The 12,234-nt window shown below is 35.1% G+C and overlaps 1 protein-coding gene and 1 pseudogene across 1 annotated transcript in view; one reads left to right on the top strand and one right to left on the bottom strand.

Moving 5' to 3' along the window:
• CDC123 (cell division cycle 123) overlaps positions 1-12,234 on the bottom strand; it is a 126,162-nt gene that overhangs the window by 83,323 nt on the left and 30,605 nt on the right. The window lies entirely within an intron of this gene.
• LOC141493169 (CMP-sialic acid transporter pseudogene) lies at positions 9,609-10,542 on the top strand (annotated as a pseudogene).

Raw genomic sequence — 12,234 nt, forward strand, 5'->3', positions numbered from 1 at the left:
AGGGATAATTTCATTAGTTAGCTTGAAAATGGGCCATATCCCATATCTTTAAATAGCTAGGCCTTGGAAGGAATTCTAGTGAGCACAGGCCAGGGGCCTGGGAAATAGAGGGCTTTTCTCCCCTAATCATGCTTCTCTGCATAATATCTAGCAAGAGTTCCTCCCAAGAACTACTCACCTGAATGAACTATCCATCCAGTAACTGGATAGTCAATTCAAGAGATTCTGAGGCAGGGCTAAGGTTGTAAACATTCTAGAGAAGTAGTTTCCAGCAAGAACTCTGACAACACAAAAGAGAGCCAGCGATACAATCATGTCTGAGCTAACCCTAGCAACAGATATTCATGGTAAAGGAAAAACCTATTCAGAAGGCATGCAGCAAATAGGATGGATTTTATAAGTATTCCACAGAAAGGAAAAAAGCCTGCTGTAGTCTCTCAGAGTTGTGATTGCATTGGTCATGATTTCCCAGTATGTGTGCTTCCATTACTTTTTATTTGTGCATAATCTTCCCACAGATACTGTGGTTTATTTGTGGAAGAGTTCATCAGTTTATAAAGAAGATGTTTAGGGATGGCTAGGTGGCCCAGTGGATAGAGCACCAGCCCTGGACTCAGGAGTACCTGAGTTCAAATCTGGCCTCAGACACTTAGTAATTACCTAGTTGTGTGGCCTTAGGCAAGCCACTTAACCCCACTGCCTTGCAAAAACTAAATAAATATATATATATATATATATATATATATATATATATATATACTAGAACATTATTGTACAGGAGAAATGATATTATGCTTACAATACTATACCAATTCTATACCAAATTTATCAAAAAAACAATTTACAGAATTTTATACAATAATAAAATTCATTTAGAAAAAGAAAAGAGCTAAAATATCAAGCAAGAGGAATAGTACTTCTAGTTCTCAAACTATATTGTAAAATAGTATTTATCAAAATCATCTAGAACTGTTTAAAAATAGGAACTTGTCAATGGAATAAACGAGAAATTAGAGAATCAAAAACAACTGAACTCAGTACCTAGTGTTCTATAACCCAGGAAAACAAAGTACTTAGAAAAGAATTACCTATTTAATAAAAACTACTGGGAGAGAAAGGATGGAGTCTGAATGCAGATACTTTATTTTCTTGGGGGGGGGGGGTTGTCTATGTTTTGTTCCATAGCATGACATATGTAAATGTGCTTTTCACAACTATACAGGTATCTACACATGCAAAATCTATGTCAAATTGTGTGCTCTCTCAATGGGGGACAGAAAGGAAAAGAGAATCTGGAACTCAAAATCTGAAAGTTAAAATTCTTTATACATGTAGTTTAGAAAAAATATTTAAGAACAAATAAAATTACTGGGAGAACTGGAAAGCATTCTAGGCAGAAATTAAGCAAGATCAATGCCTTATAATAATCATATTGCACAATGTACTCAATTATACAGCTAGAGGCAGGTGATGTGGTCTCAAACAAACAAGGGATAGGGACAATTATAAAAAATAAAATGTAACTGACTATAACAAGGAACTAAAAAGTTTCTGCAAGAAAAAAAAATTAAATACCTAGAAGGGAAGAAGTCAAATAGGAAAAATCTTTATATAAAATTTCTCTGATAAGGGTCTGGTATTCAACATATATAAACAATTAACAGATACATTCCCAAAAATAATATGAACGAACAGTTCTCAAAAGAATGGCAAATTATAAAACAAGCACATGAAACAATAATCCAAATCACTAATAAGACAAATTAAAACAACCCTGAAATTTCACCTCATATACTGCAAACTGACTAAGATGACAAAATACGGTCATAGTCAATGTTGGAAGGATTACCAAAAAATAGGTACTATTTTATGTAGTGAATCATATCACCATTTTGTAAAGTATTTGGATTTCTGCAAATAAAATGGCTAAAATGCTCAACCTTTCTGACCCAGAATTTAGATTACTACGTTTATACCCCGAAGAGGCCACTGAAAAGGAGAAAGTTCCCATATATACCAAGATATATATAACAAAGAAGTGGAGGGGGGGGAGATACTTACTTAGAGAATGGCTAAACAAATTATGAAATATGAACGTAATGGATTATTATACTGTGGGAAGATGGATGTGATAACTACAGAGATGGAAAGAACTGATGCAGAGAGAGGTAAGTAGAACCAATACAAAATACACAAGGATCATAACTGTAAATGGGAAGAACAACAGAATGAAACATATTTTTAAACAGTTAACATGGGAATTTGTTTTGTTGCACTATGTATATTTGTTATGAGGATTTTTTTTTTCACTGTTCAATTGAAGGGAGCAGTGGAGGAAAACAATAATAAATGATGGAAAAAAATTCTTTTAAGATTCTAATTTTAGGGAAGGCTAGGTGGTGCAATGGATAGAGCACCGGCCCTGGAGTCAGAAGTGCCTGAGTTCAAATCCAGCCTCAGACACTTAATAATTACGTAGCTGTGTGGCCTTGGGAAAGCCACTCAACCCCACTGCCTTGCAAAAACCTAAAAAAAAAAAAGATTCTAATTTTAAAAAGGTGGGGTGGAGTAGTAGGGGGGTATGAATGGGTTAAAATATGAGATTTCTTATGGAAAATAATTTAGAGGGGAGGCTAGGTGGCATAGTGGATAAAGCACTGGCCTTGGAGTCAGGAGTACCTGGGTTCAAATCCGGTCTCAGATACTTAATAATTACCTAGCTGTGTGGCCTTGAGCAAGCCACTTAACTCCATTTGCCTTGCAAAAACCTAAAAAAACAAAACAAAACAAAAAATAATTTAGAGGCAACCCTCCCTATTCTTCCTGGCCTCCTCCTTACATTAGGTACTTTGAGCAAATACATTTCATTTACAACCAGTTTATCACCCCCCTTGTTCCAACCCCAACTGCATTAGGTATTTGAGGCAAACATGTTTCATATAAATCCTGTTTATTACCTCTCTTTCCAGGCTAGATTTCACGCTTAGATTGTAAGAAAACATCCTCAGCCAATGAGAATAAAGTTCAGTGGTGGGCAGAGGCTGTGTCAGGGACACTATATAATACCCTCACTACTTGTATTTGCTGCTTCCCTTTAGTTGTTTTTCATGAGAAATGAATAAAAACTTTCACTTTGTACCTAGAAACATCTCCTTATTTTAATTTTGTTAAGGGTTGATTTCCATAACATACAGGTAGAACATCTAGGTGAAGCACCAGCCCTGGAGTCAGAGAACCTAAGTTCAAATTCAGTGTCAATACAGCCATCACTAGTTGTATGATACTGGGTAAGTCACTTAACTGACTGCCTTGCAAAAACAAAAAAATTCCAATTTAGGAATTTTAATGCTACTGAAAAGCTGTGATTAAAAGTGATGGAGGGGCGGCTAGGTGGCACAATGGATAAAGCACTGGCCATGGAGTCAGGAGTACCTGCCAGCCTCAGACACTTCATAATTATCTAGCTGTGCAGCCTTGGGCAAGCCACTTAACCACATTGTCTTGCAAAAAAAAAAGGTGACTATTCAAAAACAGTTGAATTAAAACTAAGTGGGATTTTAGCAAAGCTACAGTATATAAAATAAACCCTCTTAAGTCCTCAACTTTTCTACATATGATTAGCAAGATACAGCAGGAAGAGCTAGAAAGAGAAATCCCATTCAAAGTAACCTCAGACAATATAAAATACCTGGGAATCTATTTGCCAAGGCAGACTCAGAAACTTTTTGAAAACAAATACAAAACACTTCTTATACAAATAAAAATCAGATTTAAATAACTGGGTAAACATCAACTGCTCATGGATAGGTAGATCAAATATAATAAAAATGACAATTCTACCAAAACTAAAGTACCTGTTTGGTGTCCTACAAATCAAAATTCCAAAAAATTACTTTAATGAGTTAGAAAAAGTTGTAAATAAATTGATATGGAGAAATAAAAAGTCAAGAATTTCCAGGGACTCAATGAAAACAAGTGCAAAAGAAAGTGGCTTAGACCTACCAGATCTAAAATTATATTATAAAGCATCAGTCATCAAAACTGTCTGATACTGGCTAAGAAGTAGAGTGCTAGACCAGTGGAATAGACTAGGTGCAATAGCAGGAAACAATTATAGTAATCTGCTGTTTGATAAACCCAAAGAGTCCAGCTTATTGGGATCAAAACTCTCTCTTTGATATAAACTGCTGGGAAAACTGGAAGTTAGCATGGAAGAAACTTAGATTAGACCAACACCTCACACCCTTTACCAAGATAAGATTCAAATGGATACAGGATTTAGACATAAAAAACAATACTATAAGCAAATTAGAAGATCAAGGACTAGTTTACCTGTCAGATCTATGGAAAGGGAAGCAATTTATTACTAAGGAAGAGATGGAGAACATGACTAAAAACAAATTAGATGATTTCAATTACATTAAATTTAAAAGCTTTTGCACAGATAAAACCACTGTAACCAAGATCAAAAGAAATGTAGTAAATTGGGAAATAATCTTTACAACTAATGTTTCTGACAAGACTCATTTCTAAAATATACAGAGAACTGAATCAAATTTTTTTTAAAAAAGTGATTCCCCAATTGACAAAGGGTCAAAGGATATGCAAAGGCAATTTACAGATGAGATCAAAGCAATCCAGTCATATGAAAAATTGCTCTAAATAATTACTTATTAGAGAAATGCAAATTAAAGCTTCTCTGAGGTACCACCTCACACCTCTCAGGCTGGCCAATATGACCAGAAAGGATAATGATCATTGTTGGAAGGGTTATGGGAAATCTGGGATACTATTACACTGTTAGTGGAGCTCTGAAGTCATCCAACCTTTCTGGAGAGAAATTTGGAACTATGCCCAAAGGACAACAAAAATGTGCATAATACCCTTTGATCCAGCAATACTACTACTGGGTCTATACCCTGAAGAGATGATGAAAAAGGGTAAAAACATCACTTGTACAAAAATATTCATAGCAGCCCTGTTTGTGGTGGCAAAGTAATAGAAATCAAGTAAATGTCCTTCAATTGAGGAATGGTTTAGCTAACTGTGGTATATATATGTCATGGAACACTATTGTTCTATTAGAAGCCAGGAGGGACGGGAATTCAGGGAAGCCTGGAGGGATTTGCATGAACTGATACTGAGGGAGATGAGCAGAACCAGAAAAAACACTGTACACCCTAACAGCAATATAGGGGTGATGATCAACCTTGATGGACTTGCTCATTCCATCAGTACAACAAGCAAGGATAATTTGGGGCTGTCTGCAATGGAGAATATCATCTGTATCCAGAGAAAGAACTGTGGAGTTTCAACAAAGACCAAGAACTATTACCTTTAATTTAGAAAAAAAAACATATCTTATTGTCTGATCTTGCTATCTCTTATACTTTATGTTTCTTCCTTAAGGACATGATTTCTCTCTCATAACATTCAATCTGGATCAATGTATACTATGGAAATAATGCAAAGACTGGTGAATTGCCTTCTGTGGGGAGTGGGGTGGAGGGAAGTAAGATTAGGGGAAAAATTGTAAAACTTGGGGTGGCTAGGTGGCACAGTGAATACAGCACCAGCCCTGGAGTCAGGAGTACCTGAGTGCAAATCCGGCCTCAGACACTTAATAATTACCTAGCTGTATGGCCTTGGCCAAGCCACTTAACCCCATTGCCTTGGAAGAAAAAATTGTAAAACTTAAAATAAATAAAATCTTTGTAATTCAAAAAAAACTGAGTGGGATATTCCCTCTTAAGAGTTAATATTCTGAGTGAAGTCCTCTCAGGCTTAAAAATCATTAAAACAAAGACAGACTATTACTCTTAGACTATTCTTAATAGAAAGAGGGAGAGACCTTGTATTCCAACAAGCCAGGTACCCTGACCGTGTTAGGGGGGAAATAGTGGACTATTTCCAGAGAGATCTTGCATTTTTAGTTAGTCAACTATTTGATGATAAAATTATCTTAACTGGGAGAACAGTAGACTGTTCCAATGAGAAAAACCATGCATTCCAACAAAGTTCATAAGACTACTCTTGTTCGATGATAAGTAGACTGTTACTTTAATAAGATAGTTATAATCCTGAAGGTTATTCTCACCATCTGGACGGTGAGGTAATATTTTATGAAAACCTTTCATTCTTTTCTTTGTTGCTGGCATAGATTTTCACAAGTAGAATGTAACTCTGAAGACTAACCAATGAGTTGACAGAGAGGGACAATAGGAAAGAGGAGGTGATGGCATTAGGCCATATGACCTTGCTTAACTGTCCATTTGAAGCAGCTCTTTGATTTTCACTACTTTTGGGAGACTTGGAGTATGCCCTTTTCTCAAGAAAAAGCCAAAATAGACTTTCTTTTTTTTATTCAGAGGAATCTCTATATTTTTTTAAGTGGATTTTTATCCCCCACAGTTTGGTTCCCTGACCAGGAATTAACCCCCTCTTTAAGACTCTCTTGGACACACATACACAAAGCAGGCACCATGCTGGAAACCGTTAGCAGCTTGTGATTTAGTGCCCAGGCAGGTCCCTTGAGGAGTGAGCGAAGAATCCCAAAGAGAGACTTAGCTTGAGCAAAATTGAAAGCCAGAGGACCTCCAGAGGCAGTACTATAAGGAGACGGGCCCCACCACAGAAGAAGACCCAGAGATGGAGCATGGTCTGTAAGTTTGTGTGTACAAGCCCAGGTATGGCCCTGGGTGACAGACTCTTGTAGCTCCCATATCAAATCAAATCTGCAGGTTGATCTGATAAGAGCAAAAAAAGGGGGGGAGGATACTCCCAAGCAATTAATACAGTTTGCAGGAAGAGATTCCAAAGAAGTCCAAGTGGTTAGAGGCCAAAGGGACAAGGCAGAAGGGTCCAGAATTGCCAGCTGAGAGCTCTAGGGTCTAGACTTAATAATGGGGAAGAAATCCAAAGTAAAAAGGGAAAAGTACAGAAAATGATAAAATGTTGACTTTTTCTCTTCCCCACTTCTTCACTGTGATTCTGTGTTGCCAGAATGCTTTCTCCTCCTCTCCCTCCTTCCCCTCCCTGCTTCTTTTCTCTGGGGTGCTTGCCTGGTTTTTTGTTTGTTTGTTATCTCTCAACCTTGGGAGGGAAACGGGAGCAAAGAGGGAATTTATTAAGAAAAAGGACTAATTAATAATAGAGAGCATTGTTTCATGAAGATTTAGGAAAATAAGTGTTAAAAGGGACCTTATTTTGAACTTAAAGAGACAGGAAATAGGCAATGAAAATTACCAAATATGTTAAATAAAGAAATCACAGAAAGAAATGTTACTTTAATTTGAAAACGTTTTGGGGAAGTAAATTCCAGGAAGTCAAGAGAGTCAAGTTAATTCTAAAGTATATAATTTGGTTATACAGAAATGCCAGAATGACATGGTATCATTATAGTTTCAGGAGTTTATTAGTATAGATTCTGGTAATGTTAGTTATTATAGAGAATAATGAAATAAGTAGGGACCTAATAACAGAAGAGCCCCCAAGAAAGGTTTTAGACCTGCCTCCTTATGATTAAAGTTGTATGGTCTAGTCTATCTGAAGAAGGGAGCAGGTGATATTCCAGTTAGGTTGTAAGATTTTTTTTTAAGTAGTTGTTTGCTTTCTCAAAAGTTTTACCAGTAAAAAATCAAGAAGTATTAAATATTAAATCCTTTGAATGGAAAATGTTTTGTAGAAAGTGGAATTATGTCTGTGGTTTAGTTTAGTTCAGAAAAGTATTAACTATAGTAAAAAAGAGTTAATGAAAAAGAATAGTGGAACAGAATATTAAGGGAAAATGTTAAGTTATATGGTGTGAGTAAGAGATTCTGAAAGTACTAGGAAGAGAATCAAGGCATAGAGACATTTGTTAAGTATGGAAATTGGTTAAAACATGTAGACAGAAGATTTTAGCAAGTTTGATATTGTGTAATTAAAAGGGCTAATATGGGGATTTTAGGAGCCTTGGTAGGTGATTTCAAAAAAATTTAAAAAAGGGGGTAATGTAAAAAGCTAAAAGTTCAAATGGAGATATGTTTAAATGGGGTATGGGTAATCTGAAAATTGCATTAAACTGCCACTTTTGCAATATCTGGCAGTGAATTGATTGGAAAAGCAATAAATCCAATAAGATGAAAAGTTTGATATGAAAGCAACTGCTATGTAAATGTTAATTTTTTATTATGTTATTGATTCTATACTGTGTTAATCTTTTGTACAAAGTAATCTGAAGACATATGTAAACTGAATCAAGGGGTTTGTGTAAAAAAGGGGGGGCTGGTTCTTTTATTTTAATGTTGATGGCTCCTCCAGAGTCATAGGAGGAAAAAGAATTAATGAAAATGCTGTAATAGATAGGGACAGAATGGCCTTAGTGTGAAGGCTGGCAGTCTGCCAAAACTATTATCAGACTAAACTGTGCTCTTAATCAAGCTTTAAAATTACTGAACAAAGGGAATCGGGAAACACCAATTCAAAATATGTTTGGGGTAATGTTCATGTATCTGGAAAAAAAAAATCTGGGGTGAGTGAGCAATGATAAACAGTAAAGAATTAGTACATATTCCTTTAATGTTTCAAAATGAGGGGAATCTCCCAATTCCCAGAACATAAAATATTGTAATATTAAGAAATGTTGATCAGTGAGGATAGAAAACTTGTAAGTAAGAGCATCGAGAAGTTAGAATTACACTGATACAGACAAAAAAGAATTTGCAAAGCTTTTTTAGGCTTTGAAAAAGAAAATGATTTAAGGTTATTTTAAATATGACTTGTGGAATTTAAGAGAAGTATAAAGAAAATCCTGTAATTATAAAAAGGGATTTTTAGCAACAACTGGTCTAAAGAATTTTTCTGGGATAGCTAGGTGGCGCAGTGGATAGAGCACTGGCCCTGGAGTAAGGAGTACCTGAGTTCAAATCCTGTCTCAGACACTTAATAATTACCCAGCCATGTGGCCTTGGGCAAGCCACTTAACCCCATTGCCTTGCCAAAAAAAAAAAAGAATTTTTCTGCATTGCAAAATTCTAGAGAGTAAAGGGAATATACATGAAATTGAAATGTAGTGAAAAAATTAGTAAACTTTGTATAAGATCAGATTTAAACAACTTTTTTTGAGAATTTAAAATTGTGTTATAATAATGAACAATGAATGTATTGAGGTTTAACCTATCACATTTGCAAAGATCTGTTATGAGAAAACTAAAAAATGCCTTGCCAACTGGTTATATCTCACAATATCATTTTTGCCCAAAGAATTTGTGAAAGACTGTTTTTTTTTACCTCATGTTTATAAAAGGGAATATCTATATGTAAGATTATTATTTATTATCTGTAATTTAAGAAGAAGAAATTATTTATGTAATTGTAACAATAGCACGAGTAAAAAGTGTATTATTGGGCTTTTGAAATTATCATGTATAATATGTATAACAATGAATTTGAAATTATCATATGTATAAGACTAAATTCATGAAGAATCTTATTTTCTTTGTTTTGAAAATAGAAATGGGCACTGAGTGGAGCCGGCACCTCGCAGAGCACGTCTAGACAAATGTGTCCTCCGGGGGTGTTGGCAGCCATGGCCGCCCTGAGAGAGAAACTGGTAGTGTGGGTAGATTCAAGACTTCTTGAAAATGTCTTAGGAAGTCCAAAAGAACTGATGAAGTTGAGTGCACCATCTCTAGTATACGCTGTTCAGAACAACATGGCTTTCTTAGCTCTTAGTAATTTGGATGCAGCAGTATACCAGGTTACCTACCAACTAAAGATTCCCTGTACTGCTTCATGTACTGTTTTAATGTTAAATCAATCCCTCAATAAAATACAGTGGATTTCAGTTTTTATGCTGTGTGCTGGAGTCACACTTGTTCAGTGGAAACCAGCTCAAGCTACCAAAGTATTGGTGGAGCAGAATCCATTGTTAGAGTTTGGTGCTATAGTTGTTGCTGTATTATGTTCAGGATTTGCAGGAGTGGATTTTGAAAAAGTTTTAAAGAGTTCAGATACTTCCTTATGGGTGAGAAATATCCAGATGTATTTATCTGGAATTGTAGTGACATTAGCTTCTGTCTACATGTCAGATGGAGGTGATGTTATAGAAAAAGGATTTTTCTATGGCTATACATACTACCTCAGGTTTATTATCTTACTTGCCAGTGTTGGAGGATTCTATACTTCTGTTGTGGTAAAATACACGGACAACATCTTGAAAGGATTTTCTGCAGCAGCAGCAGCCATTATTCTTTCTACTGTTACTTCATTCCTATTGTTTGGATTACATATAACATTCAACTTTGCCCTGGGTACCTTTCTTGTGTGTGTTTCAATATATCTTTATGGATTGCCCAGACAAGATACAACAATAATCCAAGGGAAAGAAACTGCTTCAAAAGAGAAACTCAGTAATATGTGATTTTGTTTCTAAAACAACAAAAAACAACAACAACAAAAACTACAGTCTTAAGCTAATCCTAGAAGGTAGCTTCAACAAAAAGAAAAAATTGAATGCCATGAGAACTTACTTCTACTTAAAGGAAGGTATTGCCAACATGAAAAGAGGCTCACTTTGTATAATTTTAAGAAAACATGAATTACTATATAATGTACATAAAAAGACTTTTAGTGCTTTAAAAAAATGTGGGGTGTGGTTCTACATGATGTTTTAAAGTGCTAAAGTTTTTTTTTACACTAATAGAACTTCCTTATGGGTGGTCAAATGTGAGGGAAAGAGAAAGTTCCTCTCCACCTTGCAATGCATATCATCTTATACCAACAGAGGCTTAGGCTTCTTACAAATAAGATGCCTAAGTAGATGGGTCAATTCAGAAACAGACTGAACATATTATTTCCTCTTAGACTGAATCCATTGATAACTCTAAAATCTAGGTGGTGACTGAGTGCTTCTTTAGCACTGTTTCTGTGCCATTAGTAATCTCAATTCAAATTTTTCTTCATAAAACTTTGTCACTTTTGTACTCTTTGATAAAATGATCAGCTGTTGGATTCATCAAGAGTAATTTGTGAAACCAGTGGTTTTTTAAAATCTCCATAATGTTCATGGGGAATTCAGCAATAAATCTAATTTATTTACATAAAAAAAAAAAAGAAAATAGAGATGAGGGTGGCCTGGTGGCACAGTGGATAAAGCACAAGCCTTGGAGTCAGGAGTACCTGGGTTCAAATCTGGTCTCAGACACTTAATAATTACCTAGCTGTGTGGCCTTGGGCAAGCCACTTAACACTATTTGCCTTGAAAAAAATAGAAATGTATTTGCAAGAAAAGATAAATGAGCTTATAAAAGCACAAATTTAGAAGAGGCTTAATCATAAGGTTAACTTTAAGAAAACCTGTTGTTTTGTTTTGCTTTAAGAGAATGAGATGTTAGCCTGAAAACTTTATGTTTCATGAAGGTTAAAGATTTAATGTTTAAATTTTAAAGAAGTAAAATTGCAGATTTCTTCCCCCATTTTAAATGCAGATTCAGAAGGATACTGTAACTTCGAGATACCCTTTCCAATAATGTTCTATGAATGTGAGGCTCACTTTGGAAAATGATTCGGAAATTAAAAATTATGTAACCCTAATTAGATGACTTATCAATGAATAAAATGTTGAAGAGTATTGTTATCAAACATGTGATCTACCTTTGGAAATATAAACTATTTTACTGTTATGTGCTCAAACCTGAAATTAATGATTGATTGCTTTGCAGGGATAATGAGGGAAATTGTCAAAGGTCATGACCCTCTGGGTTCCCTGAAATTTTCAAATGATGTGTAGGACCTTGCTCTAGAAATGTAGGTCCAGGTATAAATGTAATAATGGAAAGATTGTTTTGTGAAATCTAGTTCTTAATGTGTTATACTCATTACAGTTTTGATAAATTTAGAGACACTTAAGATATTCTAATGGATTGAATGAATTCTGAAAAGTAATAATTTGAATTTCAAACATGGCTAATAAATAAACAGGTTTATTATAGAGAAGTGTTTGCATAAGAACTTGCAATTATATATATATATATACACATATATATTGGAATTTTTATGGTAATATGTATGTGTATATATTTATATTTATAATCTCAAAGTTGTAGTTGTTTGGTTTAAGTAAAAATACCTAAGCACAGGTGGCTAGGTGGCACAGTGAATAGAGCACCAGCCCTGAAGTCAGGAGTACCTGAGTTGAAATATGGCCTCAAACACTTATTACCTAGCTGTGTGGCCTTGGGCAAATCACTTAAC

The sequence above is a fragment of the Macrotis lagotis genome, chromosome 7, assembly GCF_037893015.1.
Source record: "Macrotis lagotis isolate mMagLag1 chromosome 7, bilby.v1.9.chrom.fasta, whole genome shotgun sequence".
Classification (NCBI taxonomy): Eukaryota; Metazoa; Chordata; class Mammalia; order Peramelemorphia; family Peramelidae; genus Macrotis; species Macrotis lagotis.